The sequence below is a fragment of the Octopus bimaculoides genome, chromosome 14, assembly GCF_046866305.1.
Source record: "Octopus bimaculoides isolate indiv1 chromosome 14, ASM4686630v1, whole genome shotgun sequence".
In the NCBI taxonomy this organism is placed as follows: Eukaryota; Metazoa; Mollusca; class Cephalopoda; order Octopoda; family Octopodidae; genus Octopus; species Octopus bimaculoides.
This window is the reverse complement of record NC_142941.1, coordinates 60,957,700-60,981,611: the sequence shown is the minus strand read 5'-3', so window position 1 is coordinate 60,981,611 and position 23,912 is coordinate 60,957,700. Positions and strand designations below refer to the sequence as shown.

The window sequence follows — 23,912 nt, the reverse complement described above, 5'->3', positions numbered from 1 at the left end:
GTTGGCGCGATGGTATTGTTGTTGTTCAAAGCAGTGTGTTCGTCTGTGTGTGTGTGTGTGTGTGTGTTTATGTGTGTTCGTGTGTGTGTGTGTATGTGTGTGTATGTGTGTGTGTGTGTGTGTTCCTTACCGAAATAGCAACTGGTACTAGTGCTGATTACAACACTCTACAGATATCGCAGACACTACTACTACTACTACTACTACTACTACTACTACTACTGCTGCTGCTGCTGCTATTGCATTTTCGACACACAAAAGTGCACCTGTATATTATTGTTTTCTTATCGGACCGGCTGACTGCATCGTTGTTTATTAGCTTCCTCGCTAAACCCCCTCCCCCCACTCCCTGTCACACATTCATTACACAACAGAGAGAGAGAGAGAGAGAGAGAGAGAGAGAGAGAGAGATTGTATAATTCCTAACATATGTAGGTATGGCGAAGGCACGTGGCTTAGTGGTTAGGGTGTTCGGCTGACGGTCGAAAAGGTCGTGAGTTCGATTCCTAGCGGTGTGTTGCGTCCTTGAACAAGACACTTTCTTTCACGTTGCTTCTCTCCACTCAGCTGGCAAATATTATTTGTACCTGTAATTCAAAAGGGCCAACCTTGTCACATTCTGTGTCACGCTGAGTTTCTTATTTCTTTACTGCCCACAAGGGGCTAAGCATAGAGGGGACAATCAAGGACAGACAAAGGGATTAAGTCGATTAGATCGACCCCAGTGCGTAACTGGTACTTAATTTATCGACTCCGAAAGGATGAAAGGCAAAGTCGACCTCGGCGGAATTTGAACTCAGAACGTAAAGACAGACGAAATACCGCTGAGCATTTCACCCGGAGTGCTAACGTTTCTGCCAGCTCACCGCCTTTGTCACGCTGAGTTTCTCTATGAACTACATTAATGGTAAGCCTGTCTGTGGAGAACCCAGTCGCTTGCACGTGAATTTCACGAGTAGGCTGTTCTGTTGATCGAATCAGTTGGGGCCCTCATTGTTGTAACCGACGGAGTCCTCTCTTCCATCTCTTCTGCCTTCCGTGTTACGGCCGGACGTGCACTGTACAACGTTGGTTTCGCTAAGGTGAGACCAATCCATCCCCTACTTACCTTTTAAATTTTGCTGCACTGCATCATGAGTTTCCCTTCAGATTTTGCTGCGCCATACCAGGTTTCCTTGCAGGAAGGCCATCCTCTCCAAGATCTTATTGGTTTTGAACTGTCAATGATGCTTCTGTAACTTTGCTTCTTATCAACCAATAGGAAGAGATGGTCAGTATTAGACTGGCCTGGCCTAAGGCGGCGGGCTAACAAAATCGGGAATACGCCGGGCAGAGTGCTTAGCAGCATTTCATCCGTCTCCACGTTCTGAGTTCAAATTCTGCCGAAGTGATAGCTAAGATCTGCTTCTGCCAACGATATATTGTAAACAAAGTGACCATCGGTCACTGTATGTGTGTGTGTTTATGTTCCGTTAAATTTTCATTTATATTTACAGTTTGCATAATTTTACTCAGCACTTAGTTCAGTTGTTATACCAACGAAGTGAAGGTGAACTAAAGTTACCTTCTCGAGTCATACTGACTCATAAGGGCCTGTTTCCCTGTTTCCAAGGTGTATAAATTCCCCACCTGGATGGGATACCTATTCGCCACATGGTTACTCACTTTTTCCAGCTGAGTGGACTGGAGCAACGTGAAGTGAAAAGTTTTGCTCAAGTACACAATGCGTCACCCGGTCCAGGAATCGAAACCACAATTTTACGATCATGAGTCTAACACCCTAACCACTAAGTCACGCACCTCCACAACCAACTCTTTTTAAGGACAAAAATTTCCAAGGAATTTTGCCAGCCATGATTCGCTTATAAACCAAATTGCGGCCAGTAAAGTTTTTTCCTCATTCCTAGATATGAGTTATGTATACAAATAACTTTTAAACAACCCGTGAATAGGTGACATTTTTGAGGGCGCAGACTCATCAGTGATTTACTAAATAATAGTTGAGGAAATCTCCTGCTATTCAAATGAAGAAGTTTTTATTGTCTTCAGCTCAATAAATTATCAAAACAATTTATATAAAACTTTCCCCTCATATTTTATGATAGCCATACACCACGCATAAGGATCACAAGTGAAACATGCACTTTCACTGCAAACGTAGGTTAATCAACTGCTACAAAATAAGTCGGACTTAGTGACAGAATACTCGACTCCATCCATTACTACTAAAATTAGAAATGTTACCATATATGTATGTATGCATCTATCTATCTATCTATCTATCTATCTATCTATCTATCTATCTATCTGTCTGTCTGTCTGTCTGTCTGTCTGTCTGTACGTATGTACATACATACATACATACACACATACATACATAGATTTTTTTTTTTTTTAAAATTATTTCTCGTTCCAGTCATTGGATTGATGCTATGCTGAGGCATCACCTTCCAGGATATTCGTCGATTACATTGCCGCCAACACATTCTCTGGAATATTATTTCAGTGCTCTCATAAAAATAAAATTATGTTCACCCTGGCGGAAAGAGACGTATCAGGAACTAAATATCACAAGATATTTTTTCGACATACAAATTTTGTTAGACTGTGCCATGTCAGTGCCAACATACATACATACATACATACATACATACATACATACATACATACATACATACATACATACAAAACAACATTTATGACGAACTAATGCGGAACTTACAGTTCTTGTACCCTAACAATGAATTCTCATGTGTACCTATCATTATAGGTGCATTAGGTCATGTACCAACCAATTTGCACAAAAAAAAAACCTAGAAATACTGGGTTTCATGGAAAAAGAGCGAAAGAAACTGACACGGATTCTCAAAATCCAATCTATTAGTGGCACAATGATGATTTGTAAGACATTCCCAAAATTCTCCATCTGAGATTCTTACGTGAATAGATCCACATAATTAGGTGTATGCATCGACAGTTCAGCCAACACACCAACTCAACCACATATTCACAAACGCTGAGAACTCTCTTAACTAGAAAAGTCTTGTTGCTTTGTTAGTGACCGGTTTGAACTCTCAAGAAGAACTTAAATAAAGCTCAAAGAAAAATCATACATTAATTTATGCATGCATGCCTACATACATACACACTTACATGTATGTACAGTTCATTCAGGGTGTTCGGGTTTAATTTGACAGTTTGCATAAAAGGAAAAGAAAATACAACACTTCGTACAAAAATAAAAGCCAGTAACTTTCAACTAGATTATGGCTGGGAGATAACTGTTTACCCAACGTAGCCGCCCTCAACTTCCATCACGGTTTTAACACGGCTTCGAAACCAGTTGCATGCGTTCCTCACTGTGTCCCTTGGAAGATCTTCGAACACCTTGATCTAGGCGACTAGCTCGGCCTTGGTGTTGTAGGCAGAGCGGTTAATGTCTTTCCCAACCGCGCTCCACGCATAGTAATCCAAGGGATTGCAATCGGAGGAAAATAGGAAGCCAGAATTTGGGGCTGGTGAAGTCGTAGGAATTCTCCGGCAACCACTTCTGACTCTTTCAGGAGGTATGACAAGGAACCAAATCCTGCTTTTACACATGTGGCCTTCTAACAGCAATCCTCTCCAGCCAGGGTTTAACTAGTTTCCAGCAGCTTCGCATGGCCATTTGAATTGAGCCGAAGACCCTGTTCAAAGATATGGGGATGAACTCCGGCGTGTGCACGCAGTCATAACGCCTGTTGTGTTCTTTTCCTGATGGTCACGGCTTAGTAGTCTTCGTTATAAGTGTCCATGTTACGTCTCACAGCCTTTACAATGTTCACAGAACATTGAGTAGCAGTCATGATGTTGGCGTTCTGGTGTCCAGCGCAAGTCATCAAGACAAAGGAACCACTTCTTCAATATTCAGATGGCTGTCAGTCTTCCATGTCAGCTAACTTTCTCCTTATTTCAAATTTAATCTTTATGCTCTCCATCGCCGTTGACTGTTCACCAATACATCAAGCTGAAAAAAAGCACATAAAAGACCATCAAATTTAGCCCGAACACGCTGTACATACATACATACACACATACATACATACATACCAGGCACGTGCCGTTAATAATTACTCAGGGTAGGCAGTTGGTGACGTTTATGTAGTAAAACACACACACACACACACACACACACACAAAAAGCGAAACAGGCGTGCGACTGAGTTGGAGGCAGATTTACTTCTGCCTTTATAGCGCGTAAATAAAAAGTTTTTGTAGGAATGTACGCAGCACATGTAGTACAGCAGTACTGTGTGTAGCTTTAATACTGAGATTGAAAGGCAGGGGCGAATTATGCCTACCTAATCTACAAAAAAAAAAAAAAATTTGTATTTTATGCATAGTAATCAGAGTAACCTTCATAATTTTATTGAATTAGGTGCATATTTTGCCATAAAAGGAAACTGTTACTATCGATCTATTTTATTCATGGTAAGCACTGTCTACCTTACCTACCCAGCCGACACATCCTTGATACATACATACATACATACATACATGTTCAACGAGTATTTACATAGTTTGCATCAAATAAATTTCGTTTCCAAGTTTTATTTAACACAAGATCCTTGTAGTAGATGCTGCGCAGTGGAATCGAGCTCGAAAGCACATGGTAGTGAGGCACACTTCCTAACCACACGACTACACCTGCTTCCATAAACACTTAAATATATATATATATATATATATATATATATATATATATATATATATATATATATATATATATATATATATATATATATATATATATATATATATATATGTATATATATATATGTATATATATATATATATATATATATATATATATATATATACATATATATATATATATATATATATATATATATATATATATATATATATATATATATATATATATATATATATATATATATATATATATGTATATATATATATGTATATATATATATGTATATATATATATATATATATATATATATATATATATATATATATATATATATGTATATATATATATATATATATATATATATATATATATATGTATATATATATATATATATATATATATATATATATATATATATATGTATATATATATATATATATATATATATATATATGTATATATATATATATATATATATATATATATATATATGTATATATATATATATATATATATATATGTATATATATATATATATATATATATATATATATATATACATATATATATATATATATATATATATATATATATATATATATATATATATATCTATATACATATATATATATATATATATATATATATATATATATATATATATGTATATATATATATATATATATATATATATATATATATATATATATATATATATATATGTATATATATATATATATGTATATATATATATATATATGTATATATAGTTACAAACATACATAGGTACACAGATTACACCTGCTGACGTCATATAACTGATTATGCGGAAATATAGCTATACGTGCATTGTAGCACGCAGGTAGACTCACGCGTACACAGCTATAATAGCATGATGACGTATGTGTGTGTGTTGCGTATGTGTTGCGTGTGTGTGTGTGTGTGTGTGTGTGTTTTTATGCATGTGTATGTGTATGTAATTATGTGGGTATGTATGTACGTATACGCACGCGCTGGCACACACACACACACACACACACACACACACACACACACACACACACACTGACATAATGATTTGTGATGAGTTATGTAAGTATTTATACTACCAAACATATGTGTATATATATATATATATATATATATATATATATACCTCCCAACACCCTCACATCACACCACACCAATACCCCCGCATCACACCACGCACACACTACAACTGACCAACTACTAACTCCCTTTCTCCCTTTCTCCCTTCCCCATTTTCACACTACATACGTCAAGATCACCAGCATTCTACCTCCCACACACAGCCCCTCGTTCCCGATCACCGTTTGTTATCTCCCCCTTTCTTAGCTCTCCTGAAATAAGAATTTCTAACTTCCGGTCAGTCATTGTTATGATCGGCCATTATTATGATTGACCGTTGACTGAACACTATTCAATTGTTTTTCTCCGTGTTTTTCTCCTTGTCTCCGTATTCTTTCTGTTGAAGAGCGTAGCTCGAAACGTCAAAGACTTTCCGTATTCCCGAGCGTCATACTAATATATACTTTTGTTATTTACACCACCTGTCGTCGTCTGTTGTTATTATTTGTATATTCTCCCATATATATATATATATATATATATATATATATATATATATATATATATATATATATATATATATGTATTTATATATATGTATGTATACATATATGCAAACGTGTATGTATATATGTACGTATATATTTATAAATATACTTATAAATATATATATATGCATATATGTGTGTCTATATATATATATATATATATATATATATATATATATATATATATATATGTATATATATATATATATATATATATATATATATATATATATACGCACACACATAAAGACGTGAAATGTGATTACATAAAGTGTATTTATCTGATTATCTCGGCATTTATGTATTGTAAAGTGTTGGTCTGTACGTGTGTGTGTGTGTGTGTGTATGTGTGACTTTGTGTGTGTGTGGTACAACATACTTATGACGTCATATGTGTATTTGTGAACGTTTTATTATACAGATGCGTCAACGTGAAGTGTAAATATCGCAATCCAGCGAATGACTGTGTACAAAATCGCACGGTCTGCTAGAAACACCAGCTAAACACCTCTAAAATTCAATGACGGTTTCTATTCTTTTTTTTTGTTTTACCTTGGCAGAGTTCACCTTGGATTACCTGGTTCAACGTGTTTTCGTTTTACTAAGATGGCAAGGTGTGATGTGAGGGATATTCAGCTGTTGTTTCTAGCAAACCAGACGACCGAAGAGAGGTGTCCCCGTTGTTAATGGTGTTGTTTATGGCGATTGCAGTGTTGATGCTTTGGCGAAGAGTGGACATGAGATAATTCTAGTATTGCGTTTAATGATATCAGCATATTATTTATCATGCTGGCTGGATAATACGTATGCGAGCACACACACACGCACACACACACGCACACACACACGCACACACACACGCACACACACACGCACACACACACGCACACACACACACACACACACACATTTCTTTTTGCCATAGATCTTTTCTTCTATTCATCCAGCTATCTTGACAACGGACAAATTACCCGAAACGTCGATATTTTTCCTTTGTCATTGTGCGTACGCGTGCATGTGTGTATATGTTTGAGCTATTTAAGATACTTCATCAGACACCACCCATGTGACTTGCCCTCTGTTTATGGAAAAATTGGGTGTGTGGTCCATCTCACTCTCCCTCTCCCTCTGTATACACAAACACACACACACACACATCCATATATATATATATACATATATATATATATATATATATATATATATATATATATATATATATATATATATATATATATATATATACATATATATATATATATATATATATAAGCACATATATGTGTGTGTGCATCTATCTATCTATCTATCTATCTATCTATCTATCTATCTATCTATCTATCTATCAGTGTATATGTATGTACGTGGTCACTACCATTATAGACGCCTCTAAACCAGAAAATCTGATTTGCATAGTCAGTGCTTTGTTGGCTAGATCAAATAATAAACAACGATAACATTGACACTAGCCGAATCATTGATAATCTATTACGAACAGGAGTACATTTAAGTTTAATATTATCCAATACGTCCTTGGATACGTCGTGGTGGTGTTGATAGTGGTGGGGATTTTACTAGTGATGGAGGCGTTGCCCGCAGTGGAAGTGTTGGCTGTAGTGGTGTTGGCTGTGTGGGAGTGTTGCCTGTGGTGGAGGTGTTACTAGTGGTGGAGATGTTGCTAGTGGTGGAGATGTTGCTAGTGGTGGAGATGTTGCTAGTGGTAGTGTTGCTTATAGAAAAGGCGTTGCTATTGGTAGAGGCTTTGCTAGCGGTGGAGTCGTTGCTATTGGTAGAGGTGTTGCTAGTGATGGAGGTGTTGCCAACAGCGGAGGTGTTGCTAGTGGTGGAGATGTTGCTAGTGATGGAGGTGTTGCTAGTTGTGGTGTTGCTTGTGGTGTAGGTGTTGCTATTGGTAGGGGCGGTGCTAGTAGTGGAGATGTTGCTATTGGTAGAGGTGTTGCTAGTGGTCGAGATGTTGCTGGGGGTTAGGGTTAGTTACTAGTGATGGAGGTGTTACTAGTGGTGTTGTTACTAGTAGTAGAGATGTTGCTAGTGGTGGAGGTGTGGCTAGATGTTTTGTTGCCAGTAGAGGTGTTCATGGTATTAGTGACAGTAGCAACGGTGGTGGTGGTGTTGGGATTGCTTGTGGTGGTGGTGGTGGTGGTGGTGTTGGGTTTGCTTGTGGTGGTGGTGTTGGGATTGCTTGTGGTGGTGGTGCTGGGATTGCTAGTGGTGGTGGTGGTAGATAGTGGCAGTGCTAGAGCTATGAACGGCAGCAGTGGCGAGATGGTGGTGGCAGCAGTGGTGGAAAAGGTTAAGAAAAAAAGTTGGGAAGATTCCTGAAAGGCGTGGTCAGTGTGCTGGCATTTCAAGACAGAGAGACTACGAGAGATAAGAAGAGAGCAGTGTACTCGCGTGCATGTGTGTATGTGTGTGTGTGTGTGTTTACGTAGTCAGCTCTCTCTCTCTCTATCCCTCTCTCTCTTCACTCACTCACTCTCCTATTTCTGTCTGTCTGTCTGTCTGTCTGTCTCTCTGTGTCTTTCTTTCTTTATGTCTCTCGCTCCATCGTTTTTCTTCATTTCACCCCAATTTCTTTTTTCGCACACATCAGCACAGACAAGGAATGGCGCATCTCTCTGGTAAGAACAGGATGTTCTTGTTGTTCTTTCTCTCTCTCTCTCTCTCTCTCTCTCTCTCTCTCTTTGTGTGTGTGCATGTGTGTGTGTACACGGTCTATGTGTGAGTATGTATTCTTAGTGGTGTTGGTGCGGTGGCTTTTGTTGGTCGTGTTGGCGGTGAAGATGTCGTTGAGTGTGTTTATATGTATATGTATGTTGTTGTTAATGTTGTTGTTGTCGTTGTAATTATTATCATTATTGTTATTATTGTCGTCCTCGTCGTCATCATTGCTGTTGTTGTTGTTGTTGTTGTTATTGTTTTGTGGGTGTATGTATGCTCCGTTGGTTTGATGGTGTCGATGGCATTAACCATCAGATCAATCCTGAGCGAACAAACCTAAGACCACAGGCGTTCCAGCCCTGACCATACTGTCTCACATTCAAATGCAATCTATGTAAGCCGGCCTGTAACGTGTTCCTTCTTTTTGTAAGACTGTAGAGTGTGATTTAAAAGAGAGAGCGGTTGCTATTTCTAGCAGGTCGAGCGACTACGTAGATGGTTCATTGCTAAATGTAACAGGTGATATAAAAGTAGTAATAGTAGTAGTAGTAGTAGTAGTAGTAGTAGTAGTGGTGTCGGTTTAGCTACAGATCAGTGTTGATGGAGAAGAGCTATGGAAAAAAGGCGTTCCAGCCATGACCGTACTGTCTTTTTATACATCTTAAACCATTTTATTTCAATGTAGATGTTCGTTTAGTAAGGTGATAGAGTTTGATATGAGTGGGGGGGGGGGGGAATTTGTCAGTTATTTTTAGCAGGTCAAGTGGGGGGTACAGTTGGTGGTGGACAGAAGCGAGGATATTGTAATATTAATTAATGCAAACACCATACCACTACCAACACCTCCTCCAACCCCTATTACTACCACCACCACCACCACCACCACCACTACCATTACCACAACCATCACCACCACCATTACCACCACCATTACCACAACCATCACCACGGCCGCTCGCCGCCGCCGCCACCACCACCACCACCACCACTACCACCACCACTACCACCATTACCACAACCACCACCACCACCACCACGGCCATGTTACGGCTAACATCACTACTAACATTAGTAATATTATAACCACTAACACTTCCAACACCAACGCCACACCCACCACCACTACTACTACCACCACCCACCACCATTACTAGCACTACTACCACATCACACGCACACACACACACACACACACGTAAACACACTCACACAAACACCACCACATCATTACAATTTTCACAACTTCCAGTTTATTTATTCCATCACCAGACACCTCGTCATCAACATTCTCCACCACCTCCAACACCACCACCACCACCACAACCACCACCACCACCACCACAACCACCACCACCACCACTGCCACCACCACCACTGCCACCACCTCCACAACCACCACCACCACCACCACCACTGCCACCACCACCACAACCACCACTACTGCCACCACCACCACCACCATTACCATTTTATAACCAGCATCGTAACACCATCAACATAAACAGTCCCACCACCCCTGCCACTCTACCCCGACAAACTCCTCGCTCCCTCCCACCTTATCTGCTACCCTCGCTGTTTCTCCATTCTTTATCTCACCCTCAGACCCGTCCTTCAAACCCCCTCACTAATTCCTACCCAGTTGCCCCTCTCACAGGCTCGTTATTTGCGATCAATTGCTCCCCCTCAGCCTCTTCCTTTCCCTCTCTCTCTCTCTCTCTCTCTCTCTCTCTCTCTCTCTCTATATATATATATATATATATATATATATATATACGTATATATATACGTATATATATATAAGGCTAAGCCAGGTAAGTGAGCCAAAACAGTGTTAAGTAAAGCAACAGTTGAGAACGGAAGAACAGACAAGGTTTTTTAATTTCATAACAGACAACAGAGGTTGGTGCTGCTTGCTTACTGTACTTCATGTCTCCATGTGGTATATATATATATATATGTATGTATGTATGTATGTATGCATGTGTGTGTGTGTGTATTTGTATATATATATATGTATGTATATATATTTATATACCTTTATATATATATATATGTATGTATATATATATGTATATATATATATATATATATATATATATATATATATATATATACATATACACACACATACCTACATATATATATGTGTGTATGTGTATTTGTATATATATGTATGTTTATATATTTATATAACTTTATATATATATATATACATATATATATATATATATATACATACATATATATATATATATATATATATATATATATATATATATATGTATGTATGCAAGCGTATATATATGTATATATATATATATATATATATATATATATGTATGCATGTATATTTGTATATAATATGTATGTGTGTGTATATATACATATATATTTACAAGTGTATATATATGTATGTGTATGCATGTGTATATGTGTGCACGTGCGTGAGCAATATATATATTCATTCATTCAGTCATTCATTCAAAGTTGAAATTAATCGCCGTTATGAACTCCGAGGATCTTTTTCCAATCCTCAAAGAACGGGAACGGGCGAGAGTAGAGTCGGAAAAACTTGTAATAACGATGGATTCCTTTTTCTTTTTAATGGTTTGCAAAGTCAAACACACACACACACACACACACACACACACACACACACACTTAAAACTTATCTATCTATTCATAATATGCATGCATATATATATAAGAGGGTTTTAAATTGATACTCTTCGAAACGCCGGTGTTAAAACGGGGGTAGCTGATGAAGGAAAATGTTCTCTATGTGGCCTGTGTGTTTTCTGTACTCTGGTTATTATTATTTTCTTGTCTACGTTTTGTTTGCAATGTCCTGTACCCAGATATGCCCCCATAAATATACAGGTAGACGTAGGTATGCACATACCTGTACGTATATATGCATATACTAATTTTTTTATTTGTTATATATATATATATATATATATATATATATATATATATATATATATATATATATATATATATATATATATGAGAAAGGATAAGAATGATTTCACTGGCAGTTCTAATTAATGTAGTTTTTTAATAGAACAATTTCACAGTTTGGTTTGTTATCAAGGATTTCACACATTTTCCAATATATACATACATGCACATATATATATATATATATATATATATATATATATATACTGAATCCTTATAACTAAATTATATACGTATATCTATCTATCTATCTATCTATCTATCTATCTATCTATCTATCTATCTATCTATCTATCTATCTATCTATCTATCTATCTATATATTTGCATATATACACGTATTTATGCGTAATTCGGTTGGTCGTTCAATTAACTGAATTAGACTGTTAATTGAATTAATGTGTGAGTAGTGGCTGAATATTCCGCATACACACACACACACACGTGTACGTTTAACGTAATTCTCGGGTAGAATCAGAAGCAGAGTGCCACAAGAGCATGACAAAGCTGTATCGTTTGAAATACGGGTAAATTCCACCCAAGTCATATAAACAGTTTCTGTCTTAATTTTCCTTATAAGATATGGGGGCGATATAAGGCCGTAACAGAAAAAAAAATTAATAAACAAACACTGTGACTCAACTTTCGAATAGAGTTCTGTCTATCTATCTATCTGTCCAAGATGCCACGCCGTGGGATCGAACCCGTGGTCTTGATGGTCGTAGAAAGAGGACGAAAACAAAAGTTTAGCTATGATTGTAGAAGAACTCTGAACAGATACAGACACAGACAGACAGACACACACACACACACACACACACACACGCACGTACGCGCACACACACTCAGACACACAAACACATACACAACGAGGCATGTCCGCGCGTGAACGTGCATCTGCGCGCGCACCACCCCTCTTGTACAAAAGCACACACATACGCGCATACACACGCACACACACACACATGCACATTCACGCACAAACGCACACACACACACACGACACATACATACACACGCTAACACACGCACGCTCGCGCGCGCACACACACACACACACACACACACACACACACACATACACACACATATACTACACGCGTTTGCTTACACACACATATATACACACATACATGCGTATACACACATGCACGCGTCCCCCTACACACGTACACAAACGCAGAGCTGTGAAACGTCACGGTGTAATATGACATGTTTACCGCATGTAAAAACAACGTGGTTGTCTTTTGATGTAAACAACGTGAATGTCGTTTGATGTAAACAACGTGGATGTCGTTTGTTTAATTGTGGTTGAGGAGCAATTAATGAGACTAAACGGAATAAACACAAACACCCACACACCCAGATATACACCTTCGCGCACGTGCGCGCGCGCGAAAGCACGTCCAACAATTTATTGAAACGTGAAACTTCATAAATCATTAGTTCATATATATATATATATATATATATATATATATATATATATATATATATATATATGTGTGTCTGTGTGTGTGTGTGTGTATATACACACACATACAAATACTTAAATATATGTATATGTATATATAAAGAAATATATGTTTATATATATTTAGATATCTATAGATATATAGACGCGTATATATGTATAGGTATCTATCTATCTATCTATCTATCTATCTATCTATCTATCTATCTATCTATCTATCTATCTATCTATCTATTTATGTATCTATCTATACACAGCAGTTTTAACAAGTTTTTTTGGGGAAACTGAAAGCTCGACATGGTACTGTGTAAGTTCCACTACATTTAGACCTACTAGCAACTGACTTGGTCTCCTCTTGGCAAAGGAACTACCATGACTGGATGAGGGTTATGAGTCTGGCATTGCGCGATTCCTTTATTTCAATCAAATCCACGCGCAGATTGATGTACTGTACTCTATGCTATGCTAAACTGATCCCTGTACCATAGTATGTGCAATAGTATGTACTTACACTATGTAATACATACTACATCATTCACTAAACTGACAACTGTACTGTAGAATACTACGCATAATGGTATATCAAGAACGTTAATCTGTCCTGCACTAACTAACTGCAACTACGTATTATGCCGTAACGTTATAACAATCCTGTAATGACGTCAACCATTTTCTACTTTCACTTTTACTATTTTTGTTGTATTGCAGAACAGACATTACCAATACTTGAAGAGTCACAGATAGTCACATAGGAACCACTGCAGTTAAACTAGAGGGTATTTGTGAACACCCGGAGTCACGTGAGTTACCGAACTGTTCCTTGTATGTTTGACACATTGTAGCATCTTGTTTAATACGTTTGGGTAGCTTCGCATATTGTCACAATGCTTAATTACATGTTCATACCTTATTTAAAATCATCATCTTCGTAGTTGTTGTTATTGGTCTACCGTTCATTAATATGTCCACCTAGTCGGGCAGTAGAAATATAGTACGTAGATACCAGTGTTGGCAGTGTCCACCCTAAGACCATTGTCCACCAAACAGTCCAACGTGCTGTACCAGTGAATCGGTTCCACGTTGATTCGATATATCTAGTTTCAGATTACAGTTTAGCTAGCTGTCATAATAAATAAGAACTTTATCAATATAACAACGTCCAGTTTCAGTCCACAGTCAACCGAGGTGTGATAGAGCAATGTCCAACTTTATCAACATGGCATTGTCCAGCTTCAGACCTCTAACTAGCTGTCATGATAACTAGGTACTATTGCAATCTGGTGCTATATATATATATATATATATATATATATCTCACTCTCCTCTGTCTTAGAAAGAACTTTTTCTTCATCCGTTCCTTTCCGGTCATTTCAAAATGTAACCGCATGTGAATCGTTGGCGATTTTTTCCCTCTGTCTTCCTTTTCTCTTGGACTTTCCTCTGTCTTCTGTTTCTGAAGAAGAGCTTTGCTCGAAATGTAAAAACCACCTTTTTTTCCTTCCCTGAACGTCTGCTAATACTTTGCATGTACCACATCTTCGCGTTGTTTTCTTTTATCTTGTTCTTCGTTTCTTTTTGGGATTTACTATATATATATATATATATATAGAATAGTGGTACAACAAGGTACCAATGTTTACTGGAAATAGCAGTCGATAATTTTACGACGCTATAGTAAAGCTGCAGTCTTTCTCTCTCTCTATATATATATATACTGGCAAAGATGTGTGCGGACAGCGAACATAAAAAAAAAATTCATCATACCTCTAGGAAGAACATTACATAAATGGACAACCCAGAATCGGATAATCTAGTACCTAGGTTTCGGACTCTTCAAATACGTTGGTCATCGTAAATTTGATTAGTCTTCTTCAGCTGGATTTACCTGGACAATATTTCAAATGTTACTACATCAGTGCCAAGTATACTCGCCTGAACGCCTAGGTGGGCACCGTTACGCGAAGAGTTAACTTTGTTAACCGTTAATTCGTTAACCAACAAGTTAACTTCGATAACCGTGAATCAGTTAATTCCTTAAAAATGTAACAGAAGTTATCAATAAACCGTTAACGTTAATTTTTATTATATATTTAAAAAAATCAGATTTTGCTCTAAAACCACCTAAAAACACCTTTAAAAAGTACCAAACTATAAAATAAAAAAAACAAACAAACTATAAAATCAACTTGACTTGAGTTAACGGAAGTTAAATGTAACGGAAGTTAAATGTAACGGAAGTTAATTAGTTCGATAATGATTTCCAAAGGTAGCTTAAAAGTCAAATTGTTAACGAAAATGCCTACTTCGTTAATTAACAATTAACAGATTAACGGTTTGGTGTCCAGGTTTGTATATCTATATATATATCGATCAGTTACGCGAAACTCCGAGTAAACAGATTCTGAAGATTTTCAGCTTCAATAAACAACTAAAATAACAACATTTTACTCAACCTTTGGTATTTGAGTGCTGTTTCCTCCAATTTGTTTTTGCACCTGTGTGCTCAGGTGTGTGAGTGAGTGTATGTGTGTGTGTGTGTGTGTGTGTGCGTGTGTATGTGTGTGTATTCACTCCTTCATTTCACACTCCCACCCCTCTTTTTTTTGTGTTTGTTTGGGTATTTGGTTTCTAACCAAAGAAGTCTTCTAGTCCGGCCGGTGCTATGGCATTTACTAAGATATACCACCCAACAGACCACGTGACTAAGTTCTTAACGGCAGGCTGCGAAAACGACCCTCTTAATTGCACGGTGAGAACAAACACAGCGGTTGATATGGTAGGGGTCTCTTATATCTAATGTAGTCGATTGTAACTATAAAAGATACCCCCCCCCCAAAAAAAAACATCATCTAAGATTATCCACGCGATTAGGAAGTAAAATTTCATAGAATTAATTACAATCAAAAGGAAAAAAAAAGAAATCATCAGGCAAATAAGGGAAGTAACTACAAGAAATCTTGAATGATATTGATATATTTCGGAAATTTCGGAACGGATTTAGTCTAAGAAGCAGTGTGTTTCGAATGGTACGACAATGCACTATAATACAAACAATGGGCTATATACCTGTTGTAATTTAGCCATCCGTAGTCTGATAACATTTCGGAATGAAGTTTCTTCTTCAGAAATTGATGGAGTCGCTGCTATAATCGGTTTTCTAGCGCGATTATAACAGCGACTCCATCAATTCCTAGGGACATCTGAGGAAGGAATTTTATTCCGAAATATTACCAGACTATGGATGGTTAAATTACAACTGGTATATAGCCCATTGTTTATATTATAGTGCATTGTTGTACCATTCGAAACATTTTATTCTTTACAAACAATACACAATGCTTCAAGTGCACTACAATACTCTCATTTATATATATCTATCAAGTAATGCACTCATACATACACGGAGGAACAGGTATAACTGAACGCCAGGCATAGACAGAGAAGACCCATTCCAGGTTAGAAAAGTAAAATAATAACACTCATACACACCCACACACAGATATATGTAAATGTCTATGAGTGTATGTATGTTTGTGCATGTGTGTATGTTCGTGTATGTATATGAAAAGCCAAAACTCTGACAAAGGCCAAGCCCGGAGCCATCTGTTTATTTCACATCAAAGATAGGAAGAGAGGAGCGTTTGTTTTGTCGGATTCCTGCTCGAGATTGGCCAACGAAAGATCGCAATAAATTATGTTGCACAAGTACACACGTATACATACATACATACATACATACATACATACATACATACATACATACATACATAAACACACAGACACACACATATATGAGGGTGTGCTGAAAAGTTCTATGTTTATACACACACATAAATAGATATATAATCGTTATTTTACGTCTACTTTCCACGCTGGCAGGAGTTCGACAGTTTGACAAGGGGCGGATTTGTACATATTGACGAAGTGAGTCTTGCTCCACAGTTTTTACGGCTGCATGCCCTTCGTAACACGAGTCCTGTGACTCAACTTTCGAATAGAGTTCTGTCTATCTATCTATCTATCTATCTATCTATCTATCTATCTATCTATCTATCTATCTATGTGTGTGTGTGTGTGTGTGTATGTTTGTATACACACACACGTGTATATACACCAGCATGGTTTCTACAGCTGGGTGCCATTCTTAACGCAAACCATTTTACAGAGTGCGCTGTGTGCGATTTCACGTGGCACCGCACGAGCGCTTACACGTGGCATCGGCACAAGTTTCTTTTTATGTGACGCCGGCACATGACTTTTGCAGGCTAATCCTCTTCACCGGTCGGGTGGGAAGGGTGTGGTGTGTGTGTGTGTGTGGGGGGGGGGGGGGTCGGCCCCCTAACGGTTCTGCTGTGGAGCACAGGTCTTCTTGGGTTATAGCAAAGCGCCAGGTATCTCGGTCGGTCCTTTTGTCATCTTGTCTGAAAGGTTCAGTAAGTGTGTATATATATGTATACACACACGCACACAAACACATACACACACACTCACACACCTTATTATATGTTCCCTATTATGTTCCGACATACCAGTAATGCACCAAAGAACCGGGAACCGTTAGGGAGTGCCATAGCTCTGCAACTAATAGTGCAAAGTAGCATCTCAGGTTATCTTCTTAAGTGTACAGTTATTTGTATAATGGAATAACGGTTTACCAGAATGTCATATTATCAGTGTGTTTATTACTGTTGCTCATTTGCCTACCTAACACTACTTGCCTTCTTTATACGACAGATGGGAAAGAATAACAGTATAAAGGTATACTAGTATATCAGATTAACGGTATTACGTTACTTCGTTATCGGCTGTTTAGCTTACAAAGCAATAAACTTTGTCTTTATTAAACATTTGATTGAGAGACAACAATGGTATATCGGTATAGCTGTATGTTGGATTAACGGAATTAAGGTACACTGTTGCTGATGTGTTTTACCTACTGAAGTCTCTTAACTTGCCTTCAGCAAAACAGCTGATGTGAGAGAATAATGCTCTAATGGTTATAACAGTATTCCAGATTAACGGTATAACGGTATAACGGTATATACTGTTGTCGGTAGTTAAGTTGGCTAACAGCAACTTTGTCTTAACGAAATATCGGATGAAAATAACTTGTTGCATTCCACCCTTCTCTCTCTTTCTTTCTTTCTCTCATTCCCTCTCTCTCACTCTTTTTTTTTCTACGTATACACATCTCTCTCTCATACAGATCGACACAGACCTACACAAACTCGCTATTTCTTCCCCACCGATCTCTCGCTCACACCCACACACCTACACCCCCCCGTACAAGACTCTCTTTCACCTATACACAACCTCTCTTTCACGCTCTCTCTTACACTGTTACACATACATATTGGTCCACAATTTCGCTCTTTCTTTCCTCTCTCTCTCTCTCACGGACATGCGCGCGCACATACACATACACACACACACACATACGCGCGCGCACACACACACGTATTCTCTCCCGTTGCTTTTCTTTGAATGACGTAGTGTTTTTCTTACATCCTGCTAATCTGCACCTGATAATCTACACACCTGTATATGTACGTACGTACGTACCTATGTATGTATGTATGTATGTATGTATGTATGTATGTGTGTATATATGTATGTATGCATGCATGTCTGGATGTATATATATATATATATATATATATATATATATATATATATATGTATATACATACATACATGTGGCTGCGTATATATAATTATATATGTTTCTATGGATATGTACGTGTGTCGGTCTGTATGTATGTATATTTATGAATGAATGTGTCTCTGTGCTTGTATGCATATATGTATATACGTATGAATGAATCCACATATGTTTTTTATACATGCATCTTTGTATGTATAGATATTTGATATATATATAAATATATATATATATATATATATATATATATATATATATATATATATATATATATATATATATATATATATATATATATATATATATATATCCTCCTCAATTTTATTCGATTGTCAAAGAATATGTATAAGAATATGTATATGTATTTTTCCATATGTTTATTTTCATACACTGTTTTTAACACTGTTTTTAACAATTTCACCTTAATATCAGAGAATGTGTGACAATCAGTATGTAACACTACAAAGTTCATACAAAGCTTTATACTTTAAATATATTTTACCATCAAAGAATGTATATATGCATTTTAATACTCAAACTGTTTTTTAACATTTTTTATTATTCTCAAAGACTTTTGATAATCTTTTTCTAAAAAAGTGAAACCGGTTAAGTAAATAAATATTTAAAAAAAATAAGTGCATTTTCAAACCTTCTTTCATATATATATATATATATATATATATATATATATATATATATGTCTGTAACTATGGATATGTATATTAGTATGGCTGTGCATATGAGTATACATGTATGTTTCGGGATCGATAAATAAAGTATGAGGCTTGCGCGGGAATGGCGGGGCGTAATTATTAGAACATTGGATGAGGCGTCTGTTTGCTATTTTCTTCATGTCTTTGCGTTCTGGCGCAATGCCTAGCACGAACATTGGTGCCAAGTTTTGTGTGATTTGCCTTTCCCCTGCTAAACATCCACAACGTGGAGAGGAAGACTTACATGTTTGGCCAACTGCTGATCTCCCCTTCCTCTAACAGTAATAATAATAATAATAATAATAATAATAATAATAATAATAATAATGATATAACAATAATAATAAGGCTAATAATAATAATCCTTTCTACTAAAGGCACAAGGCCTGAAACTTTGCGGGAGGGGACCAGCCGATTACATCGACCCCAGTGTTTCACTGGTACTTAATTTATCGACCCCTAAAGGATGAAAGGCAAAGTCGACCTCGGCGGATTTTGCACTCAGAACGTAAAGACAGATGAGATGCCGCTAAGCATTTTTCCCGTGCCGTAACGATTTTCCGCCCCCCCCTTTCCTCTTTTTGACAAAGAGCCATGTACGAAACGTCACACCCCCTTCCTCATTTTCCCCTCTAAACTTCTTCTGAGTATCAATCTAATACATTCACTGCATACCTCCATTTCACTTTTCGTTGTTTTCCTCTCTTTTATTTTTTAGTTTTGGCTTGCATATACATATATATTTATATATATATGTATAAAGGTTTACTTTTCGTAATGAGATAAAAAAAACCAATTGGAGGAATGAAATTCACTCTCTATTTCGTATCTTATCTAAATTAACTATTGCTTAACCATCTTATCACACCATCTCCGATGAAGAGATATAATAAATATCCTGGAAACAGCTGTAAGACCTTCTATTTATAAATGTTCTAAAATCTACACAGCCTTGGTTTTTTTAAATCTCATTACGCCAAGTAAATCTTTATATACACACGCTGATATATGACCTACGTTGAACCCCTTATTCACGTAATCACCAAACCTGGAGCTTAACTATGGTCTATCCATAGCACTTATTCAATATTACCTGACACCTCTGGGTCTCATTGACACCACTGCCGCTCCCCCTCCCTCTCTCTCTCTCTCTCTCTCTCTCTCTCTATATATATATATATATATATACGTATACATCCAGAGCAGAAGTTCTCAAACGTTTTGGGCCACTGCCCACCTCATGGCCACATAATACCCTCTGCGCCCCACCCACATTTTTATGTATGAATAAATATTTTATATTTTACTAATTTATATATTCTATGAATCATCTGATATTTAATACCATATTATATAATTTGTATACAATACTATATTATAAATTCATAGCGTCCCCCAATCCACTGCCTTCCTCTCAATGCCTCTTTTTTCTCTGCCCCACCCCATCACCCCTTTAGACATCAGCGCCATCCTGGACCCGCTCAACGCCCGCCGAGGTGCGGTAGCGCCCACTTTGAGAACCTACGGTCTAGAATATGTGTGGATATGTAAGGTACGTAGGTATATGTGTGCATTTGTGCGCATGTATGTATATGTATGCGGAATTTGAACTCAGAACGTAAAGACAGGTGAAATGCCGCTAAGCGTTTCGTCCGGCGTGCTAACGATTCTGCCAGCTCACCGCCTTATATTAATTCTAAATATAAATGCAATAAGTACCTTTAACATACCGGAGTCCATGAAATCGACTCCCTTCTTTCGCCTTTCAGAAAATATGTGGTCCTTTGGGCCTGGAAGTAAAAAAAAAAAAAAGCCCTAGAAGTATTTAGTTCAAATCTCAACGAGATCAGTTTTACCATTTTATCCTTCCGATTAGAGCAGATATAACAAAATACCAGTTATATACTGAGGGCCAATATATTCAGCTATACTCTTGTCTCTTCACAAACACATTTTATGTTCACCCCCTCACCCACCAGTCTTAAAATTTACCATTTGTTCACATTATTTACATTATTTACATTCGACGGATATTTGTCCTTACCTTGTTTGTTGTTAACACAACGTTTCGGCTGATATACCCTCAGCCTTCTTCAGGTGTCTTGGGGGAAAATTTCGAACCTGGGTTCTCATATATAAATAATGTAAATAATGTACATAATTCCTCATCTCTTAAATATAGAACTGTATTACCGTATATTGTTGTTGATGCTGCTGCCTTCTTTGCTGCTGTAATTGTTGCTGATAATGATTATCTTGTTGGTATATGGTTATTCAGTGTGGAGGCGCAAGGGCCCAGTGGTTAGGGCAGCGGACTCGCGGTCATAGGATCGCGGTTTCGATTCCCAGACCGGGCGTTGTGAGTGTTTATTGAGAGCGAAAAACACCTAAAGCTCCACGAGGCTCCGGCAGGGGATGGTGGCGAACCCTGCTGTACTCTTTCACCACAGCTTTCTCTCTCACTCTTACTTCCTGTTTCTGTTGTGCCTGTAATTCAAAGGGTCAGCCTTCTCACACACTGTGTCGCGCTGAATATCCCCCGAGAACTACGTTAAGGGTACACGTGTCTGTGGAGTGCTCAGCCACTTGCACGTTCATTTCACGAGCAAGCTGTTCCGTTGATCGGATCAAGTGGAACCCTCGACGTCGTAAGCGACGGAGTGCCAACAACAACAATATGATTATTCAACACTAGGACATTTCTGCCTGAGCTGGCCTATTTATATAACCAAAGTTATTCCAGTCTTAGCTACATCGTTTTATTGAATTTAGACTACTCAGGACTGTTAATGTCGCTGTTGTTGTAGTTGATGCTGTTGGTATGTTATTATTTAGCCGTCGGCCAGCTCTGACGGAGCATGTTTATTTATAATCGAAGAGAATTCCTGACATAACTACAGCGCCATATTAAACAAGAGTACATAAGATTGTTGATGTTGCGGTTCGCTAATGTTGTTGATTCTGATGATGTCACAATTCTTGACTCAGTGCTGCCCTCATTTTTCGTTACGTCGTTGTTGTTGTTCTGTTGATTTATTATTAACTCCGCTATTTAGCCATTCCGCCGCTCTGCCGTTTTGGTTGCTCCCCGCCCTCGTCGTCGAAAGTTTGCCGCTTCTCCCAAATTGTTATTTCGTTTGTGACGTCATCAACGCGTCGTCACGGCGTGTTTTTATTTTTATTTTTATTTTTTGTTTTGGTTTGTTTTTTTTTTATCTTACCTCCGCGCGTTGTTGTTTATGTCACGTGACTGAATCCTACATCTGGTAGCGAAACTTGTTGTCAACAAACCCATTGAAAACCACTAGCACAACCGCCGCCGCCACCACCACCAAAACCACTGCCGCCAAAACAACAGCAACGGGTGCAATATCAACAATAACAAAGAAACAGTTGCAAACAGCAACAAGAAAAGGCTTTTAGCAAAATAAATCGGTAACAACAACAGTAATATTCTTTGTTTCTAATCGTTTCAGTCATTTGACTGCGGCCATGCTGCAGCACCGCCTTTAGTCAAACAAATCGACCTCAGGACTTATTCTTTGTAAGTTCAGTATTTGTTCTATCGTTTTTTTTTGCCGAGCCGCTAAGTTACGGGGGCGTAAACACGCCAACACCGGTTGTCAAGCGATAGTGGGGGACAAACACAGACACACACATGCGCGCGCGCGCACACACACACACGGTTGTTTGACCTTATCTAGTTGAGGATGTCCCTCGGTGGCTGACGATATGTACATCTCTGATCACGAGCAGGAGTAATGGGGGGGGGCATCATAGCCATGTGTTGAGCGGAATCCTTTGGGGTTTGGATAATTCACCTTTGGAAACACGTTTCGTTCAACACCCTTAAACAGCCCTTATTCAGGGACCTTTTGAACAGGATTGGCTACTCGGCCTGAAGAAAATTCTAACTGGGCCCCACCTGCGAGGTCATGCGCTGTTTATCTTGATATGAGATCACCATGTCGCGCACATATGGTTGTGCTGCACGTGCCTGGTGTACCCTTATCAAACGGGTAGTCATGATGGGTATAATGGGCTTCGTATATTTTACCCAAGTGTCACTTTGATGTGTGTGTCTG

General features: G+C 37.7%; 1 protein-coding gene across 11 annotated transcripts in view; it reads left to right on the top strand.

The window, feature by feature from the left end:
- The window catches only part of LOC106870534 (uncharacterized), a 66,567-nt gene that overhangs the window by 9,075 nt on the left and 33,580 nt on the right, over nt 1–23,912 (top strand). For 2 of the 11 annotated variants that reach the window (XM_089363147.1, XM_089363140.1), the window contains exons 1-2: nt 10,838–10,914; nt 14,166–14,252. The gene's annotated coding sequence lies outside the window, so the exon portion shown is untranslated. Of the gene's footprint in view, nt 1–8,692; nt 8,976–10,837; nt 10,915–14,160; nt 14,253–23,912 lie in introns of those variants that run through there. The other 9 variants (XM_089363144.1, XM_089363137.1, XM_089363148.1 and 6 more) reach the window with 6 other exon arrangements.